This window comes from Haemaphysalis longicornis, unplaced genomic scaffold (assembly GCF_048455015.1).
Source record: "Haemaphysalis longicornis isolate Haplotype H1 unplaced genomic scaffold, Haemaphysalis longicornis Haplotype H1 scaffold_1, whole genome shotgun sequence".
NCBI classification, from domain to species: Eukaryota; Metazoa; Arthropoda; class Arachnida; order Ixodida; family Ixodidae; genus Haemaphysalis; species Haemaphysalis longicornis.
In genome coordinates this window covers 13,350,686-13,363,041 of record NW_027526203.1, presented here as the reverse complement: position 1 = coordinate 13,363,041, position 12,356 = coordinate 13,350,686, and positions in this window count along the sequence as shown.

The following is a 12,356-nucleotide window of genomic DNA, read 5'->3' as shown; positions in this document are numbered from 1 at the left end:
GGCAGGTGAGTTTAGATGGGTGGGGAAACGTGATAGTAGGAGGAAGGTATTCTTCACTAAACATGATGCCTCAGCTATGACGAAGGCACCTGTTTTAATGGAACGGGACCGTCTCTGTTTTTCATATAGTGTAGGGGGAGCGATGCGGACTACAGACGCCAAGGCGGGGGACATCGTGAGTTACTGAAATGCTCTGCATTTAAAAGACACGAGACCTTTGCAGCAAAGTTGTATACCTCCACCCCCTCTGATGATAATAACTTTATTTTGCCGAAAACTGGGTGAAAGGAGACGGTGAATTCCCTCCAATGGGTTCATCTCCGTTAGCAAAAACGCTGAGGCGCCAAGAATACACTTATACACTGCATGATTCGCCCATCCACAGGTTTCACGTCAGTGGAGATGGAGAGGTAGTCAGGTTACAATCATTTATACTCTCTACAATTTCCCTGGCGATACTGGTAACTAAATGCTACGGGTCTGCAGTTCAAGGAATCGGCCGCGTTGCTTTGTTTTGGGCAGTGGCAATTTCAGCGACAGTGAAAATGAGATAGAACATACACGAGTAAGCTTCGGCAGGGCCGTAGCGAGAAATGTTTTTCGGGGGTTGGGGAGGGGGGGGGGATTATGGCTTATGGGAAAGGAGAAGATTGGCCGAAAGGAACACGAGCCCTCGTGCACACTCTGCCTGGGGATTTTTTTTTTTTTTTTTGGGGGGGGGGTAAGGGAAGTGGGCTTTGTCTCTCTGGCTACGTCCCTGGTCGTGGCCTCGTCCCTGGTCCCTGATCTTCGTCTGCATCCCTTTCCTGGTCTGTCTACGCCCCTGGTCCTTCTTTGTATTTGATATATTGAGTCTTTGAGCAATAATCCTGTGTTTCTCTCCTCTTGTCTTTTGTTTCTAAAGGCGCATCCTAGCCACAGTGAAACTCATAATAGTGTTGCAGAGATAGCACGTCTTCCGTTGCCCGATGCGCTGCGGCATTCCCCTCACCATTTATGGAATAGCTGCCTGAACCCATCGAGTGAAGTCGTCGGAGGTAAGGATGCATTATCGTCTCGTTTGCCCATCGTGTGGGTCGGCTTTGGGGAACAGCACTGTGGATCTATCCACCACACCTGTCTGTTGTAGGAATCGCAGATACCTCCCTTCTAAGAGTTCAAAGTTCGGAAGGCTCCGAATTGTATGAGGGCCTTCGTCACGGCTTTCAGCACCAAAATCACTGGAAAATAAAGCGAGAGGCCAAGGGTCGCGACGCCCTGATGATACGCCGATATTTTATTTACAAGATGGCGATGTGTGGAACACAAAGCAGCTCGAGCGACTGCTGTCGAACTAGGAAAAATTCCCATTTCTAGGTTAAGAAATTTCCTATTTTTAGCGTTTTCCCCCGCCAGTTTCTTAAGAATCCCCTGCAAATTTACCTGCATTTTCTTTTTGCAACAGAAAGATCTTCAAGTGGATGCCTGTTCGGCTTTGGGCCTTGACCAGCGCCACCTATGCGTACTTTACGTAGCCTTCTGGACGCAGACGCCGCTCAGAAAATGATAGTTTCAGCATGAACTAAATGCCACTACTCTGAAGATCAGCAGCATTTGACTACGCATCTCACGCTCTGTATCAAACAGCACGCTTACTTGGCACGCTAAAGCTGGAAGTTAAAACTGCCTGTATGAAAGAATGGAAGCGGCTTAGATCCCCTATCCGTGGATAAAAGCAAAAGTTTGGCTTAGTGTGGTTAAGTTTTGGTTTCGCTTGGGTAACCCTTGATGTAGTTGTATGGCAGACCACAGCTCAACGCCATTCGGTGCCGTGTAACGCTCACAGAAGAAGGCCCAGCCTCGCTTTCATTCTCGGCAACCGCGGCGCTTCTCTTTCACGGCGAACGTGGCGCTAAATGAGTCACATCGCCCGAGACGCCTCGGCGGCGCATGCGTGAGAGTATGCGGGTTTGGTCGGATCTCGATCAGCTGAGCGGCCGCTCCGACGCCGCGGTGACGGGAGCGGCCGCGATGTCAGCAGAACCTTGTGCGCAGCGTCTACAGCGGGCCCGGCGGATCACGCGATGCACTTCGAGGGGTGTGTCGCCGGCGATGTGTCATCGGTCAAAAGGTCAACTTGCGGATCCTCCGCGAAACCGCTGGACGAAAGTAGTGAAGTTTTGGTTTAAAAAGAGCAAGACATTGTTGGGTAATAGAGGTAATTTTAGCTCAGCGCCGGGACTGTTTGCGCGTTCTCTTGCTGACAGCAGGCGGACTAAGGCGCACACGGAATACATTTTTGTACATTGCCCAGGGGAACATCCGAACAAGCTTCAACCCTGAAGAAGCCACCGCTCCACGGTTTACTAGCTCTTTCTCATGAAGTATTCTTTCCTCTATGCTCCCTCATTTTTATGATCAGGATTGCCAGCGGTTTTGTACCACTGGCTTGCGCAGCGCGACTCGGGTTTGAACATAAGTGCGACGAAGTGTTCAGGAAAATTTTGAAAAGAAACCAAAGTAATAAATGATGCGAGGCCTATTTTACTGGCTATTTTACCAGCAGAGCTGTTTAGGTCGACCGTTATCCGTGCGTCGCACGAAAAACCCCGCAGAGCGATGACGTCCCGTCGCGTTGCCTAATAACCCCTGGCGCAGCTGTACATACCTTAGCGCTCGCTTCGCTAGTCTTAGCATGGCTCCGCCGAGCTTTACCGCCGGCCGTGAGCCCATGACTCCACTGCGCAACATATGTTTTAAACGTTCGTGTACAGCGGCGTCGCCCAAGCTTGTGCATGGGACGAAGGGAGAGGGGACGCCAGCTCTGCTGTTTCTCCATCCTTGCACCACTAGTGCAAGCTGCACCAATTAATTCCCTGAACCTATTGAAGATTTCCTCTTTCTCATTTAGCCAAAATTACAGGCGAAAATTTCCCGAATAGAACATCAATGGAAGATTATAAAAATTCTACAAAGTGTTCATTATCCTCACAAGTGTTAGGGCGCATTCTCGAAGCCAAAAGGAATATTCTTAATTTTATAAAGGCCTTTAAGTGTAGCGAAAGCTCTTTCCTAAATCCTACTATTCTTCATAAATTTGGTAGTAACCAGATGGGGAGTCTCTGGATGGGATAACATTGACGTAGTGAGGACCGTCAACCCTGTTTGTCACGCGTGGCTAGGAACAAAGGTCAGCTGTGTGTATCTGGTTGCCTCGTCGGAAATGCACGCTGAATGACCAGCTGCCATTGTTCAATTTAAGCATACCTACGGGTAGAGCTCCAATACACCAACTAGCTCAAAGTCCTTGTGGAGCACGGGATGTGTCTTTTGCTGAATGACAAGCTCTTCAATACTTGATGCATGGTGTGGATGGCTGAGGTCATGTCGGTCGTCAGTGATGTCGGCAGGTTCTAAGCAGCAGACGTCTAGCCAAGAGGATGACTATCGAATTCGTATGTGCCTCGATGGGATGTCAATGGCAGTGGCTTGGTGTTAAGACGATCGACGGCAACATTTTCAATGCGCCTTAATGCGACTCCATTAATGGCTGATTGAGCAGAAAAGCCACCGTCCGGCGTCAGTAGCAGCGAACGGGTACTAAACTGGCGGAATACACGAAGAGAAATGGCACACATTACCTCAGTTGAAAGAAAATTAGGACCACATCGGATTGAATCGGCACCCAAGCCAGGGCCTCCAGGATAGGAGTCAAGCATGCATCGAAGACACCACGACAGCTCTAGCCGACTAAAGGCGGACTTAAACAGTGCGTTGTTGGCTATGACCTAGAAAACGTTAACTGGTACACGCCATCCTACCCGACTTACAATGAGTTTGATATTGCTTGGCATGTTGTTAGTTTCAACAACAATATAGCAGCCCGTGAAGTATTAATGTATGCATAAACACTTTTGCCAAAATGGACACGCAATCACCGAAATTAAAACGCAAACCATCGATCGACGAGAATAAAGCCCTTTCATTTCGGTGAGCTTTCCCCGAACTCATATCTTTGGCATACGTCATTGTAGATCATTCTGCTGCGATTGTCTTCAAGAGTGGATATTCCCTCTCCGCCAGGACGTCCAACACCACACAAAATAATTGAGATGTCGACCACCGCCCCATGCGTGGACGTGCGATCCTCCACATGTGGGAAGCTCGCCGCAGTCTAATTAAACGCTGGCGCAAACAAAAGCTCAACCGTAATAAAAAAACGCATTGCTAAGCTTACAGAGAAAGCGGCGCGCTATGCCGTCTCATTGTGCAAGAAAACTGGCTCGCCCTCTGCGACGGTATGCGTTACTCCCTTAGCACTTCCAAAACGTGGAAGCTGCTGTGCTTTCTTATAGACCCCGGCAAGAGCAAGACGAAATCCCAACGCACAATGGTCAGAATTCTTGATCAACACTCGGGAAACACGCGAAACCTGCACGCCACTCTTACTGCCCGCTATCTTCCCACTCACCCTACGGAGCCCCTTCCCCCATACTCTGGAAGCTCCAACGCGCTTCTGGACGACGATATCCATCTGCATGACGTTACGGCCGCTCTGGACAAGCTTCACCCCAATACGGCGCCCAGAATGGGCCAAATAATGAACACGGGCCTGGCTAACCTGGACACCCGTTCCCTGCTTGAGCTAACGGATTATCTAAATCACATCTGGCTTACCGTCTTACTCCAAGATGAATGGAAAACAGCGGAAGTCAGGCTCGTACCTAACCTGGCCAAACCACCGACTACTGATAACCTTCGACCCCTTACATCATGTGTAGGCAAATTGTTGGAGCACATGGTTTTAAACAGGCTACAAACGTACCTCGAAGATCACGATAAGCTACCTACGACCATGTTTGGCTTTCGTCCTCGTCTGTCTACGCAAGACATTTTACTCCAGCTCAAGGAAGAGGTTACGCTGCCTGCCACCTGCAACTCAACCAGAGCTATCCTTGCGCCGGACCTCAAGGGGGCGTTTGACAATGTTAAACACGCCACAATCCTCTCGCAACTAAATACTCTCGACTGCGGGCTTAGAATGTATCAGTACATAGGAGATTTCCTCAGAGGTCGTAGGGCAATACTTTAAGTGGGAGGCCTAGCCACAGATTCCATCCTGCTGCGCAGCCGCGGCACACCACAAGGGACAGTGCTCTCCCCTTTGTTGTTCAATATTGCGCTCATCGGTCTCCCTCCCTTATTGTATTCTATTCCGGACATACATCACGGCTTGTATGCAGATAACATCACCATCTGGTCGAAGACAGGATCTCTAGGCGAGATAGCGGAGTGCCTACAAACTGCAGCCAACACGGTATATCATTACGCGATGTATTGCGGCCTCCAATGTGCTCCACAAAAATCGGAGCTCCTCCTTGTTTGCACAAGAAAGAAACTCCTCCATAGGCCTCCCACTGTCACCATCCACATGGAGGGCCACAGCACCGTTCCCTCCTCGCATATAAAGATCTTTCGTATGACCTTTCAAGCCGATCGAACAAACTCCATCCTAATAAATAGGCTGAAACATACCTCGGACCAAGTCACATATATAATCAGGCGTGTAACCACCAAATCACGGGGAATGCGCGAGGAGGACACCCTCCGCCTTGTTCAAGCATTCATAATCACAAGAATTACATACGCTATACCCTATGCTATTCTCTCCAAGTCACAAATTGAACGGCTGGATATCATTATTCGGAAGGCCTACAAACAGGCCCTCGGACTTCCCGTCAGCACGGACACTGTGATGAAGTGCCGGTGGACGACGAGGAAGAGGAGACCCAGCGCGCAGCTGCAACGAGTGCGTGCGAAAACTCGAAGCGGGCCGGGCATCAGTGACGCCTGTGACGCGCTGGGCTGGAGAGCGCGGCCCTGTGATTGTGTTCGGGTGCGAACCTGGGTCGCAACCGCTGCTGTGTCCGTGAGCCGTCTGCCGATGATAACGACAGCCCGTGGTCTGGAGGTGCCTGGAGCTGTGCGAGAGGGCGCTGTGCGAGAGGGCGCTGTGCGAGAGGGCGCGGGTCCGGATTCACCTGGAGGTGGAACCCTCCGCTCACACCCGCTGCTACGCCATCGAGGCGTGACTCATCGGCAAGGTCCACGATGCCTTCGACGTACCGTGCCTGGATGCGACATGGCCTACAGCCGGTCATCGAGCCAGTCGCGCCGTGACGTCCTCATGGGCCCGGCACGCGTCGGGACTTCAACACCCCGAGGGGTTGCCACAAAACCCCGTAGGACGTTTCCTCTTCTTTATTGCGGACATTTTCCTGTTAGCCTCTTGCCTTTTTTAATGTTTATATCTTTAGTCTCGCGTCCTTGCTTCCGTGCGCTATCTTCTGCTTCTTCTTGCGTCATGCATAAAGCAACATTTACCCGCGCACGCACTGGCCAGTGACTCGTAACTTTCATGCGAATCCTGGGCCCATTCATTACAAAAAAGACATCCCCCTCGCGAGGGGCACGATCAAATGCACAGCATTTCCGAGGGGGTGCGCCGGCAAGTCGTATCTCTCGATCGCGGGACCCGTGTCGCCATCTTTTGGAGGCGCGGGACAACTTGTGGCGCTTTCGAAACAAACGAGAAATGAGTGAAGGATATAAGGCGCTTTCGGTGCATCGAAATCTGTGTCGGTTTCGTGGCTCGGTCGGTAGTGCGCCGGGCACCTTGCGTTCCGCCCGCGGCGTAATGGGTTCGAAACCGGGCGCCGGAAACTGTTATTTCTTCCTGGCTGTGGACTACGACAAGACGCGCATGCGGACTACGACAAGACGCGCATGCGGACTACGACAAGGCGCGCATGCGGACTACGACAAGGCACGCCAACGCCGCGTGACATTGTGAGTTACTAAAATGCTATGCATTTAAAAGTTTCGAGCCTGACAGGATACCTTAAAACCCGCTGACAGGAGTCAGTGAGCCACGAGTGCGCCTGTAACGTTAGCTGTAACAGCATGAATCTGGAAAAATTAATGGCAATGGGGACTCAGCTGGGACTCTCGGGACAAAAGCTGAGAGCGTGGATCGAGAGCGAACGTGCTGAGCAACGCGCCGCGAGAGGGAAGCCGGCCGAGAAACCGCTGAAAGAGAGAAGGAAGCCGCAGAAAGAGATAAAGATGCTGCAGAGAGAGAGATAGAAGGAGCTGCTACTGCTAAAGATCCGACTCCAGGAGGGTGGTGTACCAGCCAACCAAATGTCGCCGCGGGAGGTGAAGTTGTTGCAACTCCGCCTGCGATCAATCCGCAGAAACTGGTTCCTCTTTTCGACGAGAAGCGCGATGACTTGCACACGTACGTGCAAAGGCTTCAGCGCGTGGCAACCGGACAGAAGTGGCCTCAGGACAAATGGGCCCTAGCTGTACACATGTGCTTTAGCGGGGAGGTTCTTACCATCATAGGTCGTATGACCGCCGAAGAGTCCCTAGACTACGTCAAGGTCAAACGGGCGTTGCTTTAGCGGTTTCGGTTGACAGCGGAAGGTTACCAAGAAAAGTTCAGAAAGGCTAGGGCTGAGGATGGCGAAACCGGGAAACAACTGGCGGCAAGCCTTACGGGTTATTTGGATCATTGGATCGAGATGACGAATGTGCAAAAAACATTCGAGGCTCTTCGCGTTCAAATGATCGGCAAACAATTCATCCGCTGCTGCCATCCCAAGCTCGTCATTTTTCTGTAGCAGCAAGAGTGCCAGACGCTGAACGACCTGGCGGAGGATACAGATCATTTTCCAGAGGCCCAAAACCTCTCGAACGTTGGAAAGGTTTCCGAAGACGACCGCGATACAACGAAAGTCGTAATCGAGTCACGGAAGCAAGGGCCACCGAAATGCTTTCTGTGCGATCTCCCAGGACACCGTGCACAAGTGTGCCATGAAGCGTGAACCGCATGGAGCGTTTTCTGCTCGCGAAAACGCGCCACGCACGCGGCGCATGTAGGCTCCCTAGGAACCACCCGCATGCTGCGCGCGGCGCGGCCGGCGGCACCAACATTGCGGCGGCTTCGGCCGCGAATTGGTATCGGGAGCTCCAGCGACCGCTTCTAAGCGCTCTCTAAAATGCCGCTCAAGGCACGCACGAAATTGGTTGTGCGGTAAACGAGCTTATAATGTGGACGAAAACGGCACTATAAAACATCATCCGCACCGCTAGTGAAAGCGCCCATTCAATATTTGCCGGGGGTGGTAAGCCTAAACGTAACCGGCGGAGCCAGCTGGCCGTCTCGATCACTCCAAAACCGCCGCCATGAGGCGCGCGCCTCCCTATTGGCGCAATTCGCCAGGCTCCTCGCACTGCCGCGCGAGACGGAAGCTGCGCGCACGCGGGTGTCAAAAAATCGCGCGCGCCACGCCGACGCGCCCGAATCGCGTGCAAGAACGCACCATGCGGTTCACGCTTAACGCATTGAAAGAACCGGGAAGATGCGCTTCTTGTGGTCACCTCGGTCACAAAACCGAAAACTGCAGGAACCGTCACAATGGCAAAGAGCAGGTTGCGGCTTGTGCTGTCGCTGAACCTCGGCAAACTCCACAGCAGTATATCGAGCTCGATGACGAGAAGTGTGATGATAATACTGGAGTGAAATATTGTTTTGGCATAGTGAAGAAACATGGTTGCGTAGCCAAAGGAATGCTACTAGTCGAAGGAAGACTACTCGAAAGGCCCGTCCCCATTTTGCGGGGCACGGGTAGACACACCGTTCTTGTCCGACGTAACTTCGTCGCAGAAAATCAATTAACGGGAAGAACTACCAAAGTATTGTTCTAGGACGGAACAGTCAAGAAGTTCCCGGAAACCAAGGTCTACGTCCAAACCCCGTACTTTGTAGGCAAGGTTATCGCCGCTTGCGTCGATAAGCTGATCTATGGCCTCGTGCTCGGGAACATTCCAGGCGTGAGCAAACCTCACATGCCAGATCCCAACTGGCAACTCAAAAACCAAGATGGCCCACGTTTGGCACTGGCCACAACAGCCACCCAGCTGCCCACCGATCGTTTGGGTTCGGCTGTCGCCAAGAGAAGCAAGGCCGAGGTTGAGTTTTTAACTGTGCCTAGAATCAGTTGCGCTGATATCTCAAGACAAGAGCTGGCCGAGGAACAACGAAGAGACCCGACCCTCCGATGTTGCTTAAGGAACTCTGCGCCACAAAAACACGTGCTGCACTAACCTGCGGTCAAAAAATCTAATTCTTTTTGGGAGAGGGTCAGAGAGGGGATGCTTACGCATTTATCTTTTAGGCGGGCGATTTCGGCAGCTTCAATTATTTCTCTGGTGGTTTTATGCTTATTTTTTGCTATGGCTTTTGTTTCAGAAAAAATAGGGCTGCATCCGCTAACACTACAGTCTCTACAGTGGAGGCCCAGGTGGCCACTGATTGCCTTGGTTACTTTGTAGTGGTGCTGTTTGAGTCTTTCATTTAAGCACCTTCCTGTTTGCCCTATATATTGTTTACCACAGGACAGCGGAACTGAATAGACTACACCTTCTATGCAGTCTACAAACCGATTTTCATGCTTTGTTGAGCAAGACAGCATTGTTCTTGCTGTTTTGTTGACTCTTGAGCAAATGGCTGACAATTTATTGGGGGCGGAAAATACTACTTCCACGTTAGCGCGTTTGCCTTTTTTTTTTCAAGTTATGTGCAATTCGATGCAAGTAGGGAATCACAGTTATGTTTTTTCTTCTGTTTCGATCTGATACTTGTAGGCTGTTCTGCGTGTTTCTTTTTAATTTTTGTAGAAACGCTTCCGCTACGGATGATAGCAACTGGTTTGGGTACCCCGCTATCTGTCTGTCCATCTGCCTAATAAAACTGTCAGGCATACAGTGAATACATGATTTGTTTAAGGCATTTTTTAAGCACGTGGTATCCATCGACCTTTTTACCAGCTTGGAATGGGATGACTGAAACGGAAGAAGTGGCTTGCTGGCGCGTGGATCATACGCCCAGCAGATGTGATTTGGCGAAAACCGAAGCTTGAGGTCTAAAAACCTGATTGTTTTTTCCACTGGTAATTCAAATGTTAAAACAAAAGGCTTAAAACGTTCCCGAAGCTGGTGTAAAACCTGAAACATTAACTGTTCGAGACCCACCTCGTCAGTATTAAGAATTACTAAAAAAATCATCTACATATCGGAAGATTCTGGTTACACTTGAACTATGTAGTTGATCATGCAGCAGATTATCTAGGTGGGCTAAGAAAAGATCGCTCAGAATTGGTGCTATGCAAGACCCAATGCAAATCCTATTAGTTTGGATGTAAAGCTTATCATCCCATGTCGTAAAAGTTGAGGTTAGGTACATCTTTAAAAGTTCTAAAAAACCTTGAACTGACAAGCCTGTGTTATTTTGAAATGCTACGGAACCGTAATTGTCTATACAATCTTCAACACAGGTCAAAAGTTCCCGATGTGGCAGAGAGTAATACAGGTCCTTAATATCAAAGGAATGCCATATTGCTTTTGTCATTGCACTTCTCGAGAAAATCTATAACTTCGTCAGATTTGCGCACGAGAAACGGGTCATTTATTTTTAATAGATTTAAGTGCTTTTGTAAAAACAACGCTACACATTTTTGCCACGTACCGTTTTCCGAAACAATTATCCTTGGGGTATGTCTACTTGGTGCGTTTTCGCACTGAAAAACATTTCTAGGCTGGTGCGTTTGCTTTTCTCAATTGATTTAACTAAACCGTCGAGGCTCAACGTTTTACACAATTTCTTGGCCTCGGTTTTTACTTTTTGTAAGGTCGTTTTCTCCGAGAGAGTGCAGGCTGATGAAATAGCTTGCTCAGCTTTTGATTAGAACAGGCCTTCTCTTAAAACTACGAAACCTCCTTCTTTATCCGAAGCTAGCAAGGACAGCGAGTGGGTTCTCAGAAAAGACACCGTCTGCCTGACAGGTATATCTGGTTTCCTCTGTCTGCACTTCACAAGAACGTCCAGTCCTTCGGACACGCACCTGTCGGCCTCAGCTTCGGGAGCCAGTCCAGACACTTGTCTCACCAGGCTGAGCAGCTCTGGCACCGTCTTCTCTGGTTCGACGGCGAATTTTGGTCCTCTAGCCAGAACACGAAGTATGTGGTCAGGTAGTGTCACGTCGCCCACGGTCCTGATGCTGTTACTCGTAGCCTTAGGACGCCTAGGTGCAGATGACCGAAGTTCCGAGAGAGTCCTCAGCCACAAGAACTCTGCCGTCCTGTCCGCAAGGCTGCTGAACTCCCTCCACCTCTTGCCGGTGGTGACGAGTGGTGATGTGTTACGAGCAATGGTGATAAGAGACACTATCGCGTTAGTCTTGCTTTTCCTTGTATTTTTAACCGTGGTGGTATATATGTGCCCGAGCGGAAAAGAATAAACTGTTGTAAGTCAGCGCTGTGCGTGTCGTCTCCTTCTTCTCGTGTCTGTCAAATTTGCGCTGTTCCTCTCCTTCAAGTCATGAACCAACATGCCCAAGCCTCAGTCCTTGCATCCTCCAATCAGACGTGTTGTGCCGCCAGTACCAGCTACAACAGGCACAGCGCATAAACAAGTTGTTCTTCCAAAGAAACTGTGGGATCCGATCCTTTGAGCAGCTATTAGAGCACCGTTGAGGGGCACCAAGGTGTCCCAAGGACAACCCGCCGCGTTTTGCAAGAGTATTTCTGGCCTGGTCGGCGTCGAGACATGAACATTTTGTCAGAACGTTAGGGACCTGTCGGCATAATGTCCAGAAAAGAAAGACGGGATCTTGGGCCCAGCAGGAGGCATGCCAAGTTGCTGGACCCAAGGCCAGGACGCTCCTGATTCAGAAGCCCTCGAGGACAATAAGCAACCACGCCAACGCGAAGGGGCCCTTACCAAGCCGACGGTCCAACGACCAGGATGTGAGCCCGCGATCAACAAGGCATTCACTCAGCAGCCAACGTTTCTTAACAGGTTTCGTGGCTACCGGTCGACGAACCTAGAAGGCTTAAACGCGACTCGAAGGCTGAACGTCCGAAAATATGTGAGAGGGGAAGACAAACCTTTCTCAGCGCAATCAAGTGTGTCTTGGCCTCTAAGGCAGCGACCAGACCCAAACCACACCGTCTGCAAAGCGATGAAAAGACCATCCACAGCAGAATCATTTATAACTCTGCGCGCAAGAAGTTTCCCGTCGGTACAACGAACTTCTCGCAACTCCACCCTGGCTTTTTAACACTTAGAATATTTGTTGCTCCCCAATACTTTCTTAAACCAGGGGTTATTGTGATGAAGTGCCGGTGGACAACCAGGAAGAGGAGACCGAGCGCGTAGCTGCAACGAGTGCATGCAGAAAATCGAATCGGGCTGGGGATCAGTGACGCCTGTGACGCTCTGGGATGGAGAGCACGGCCCTGTGATTGTGTTC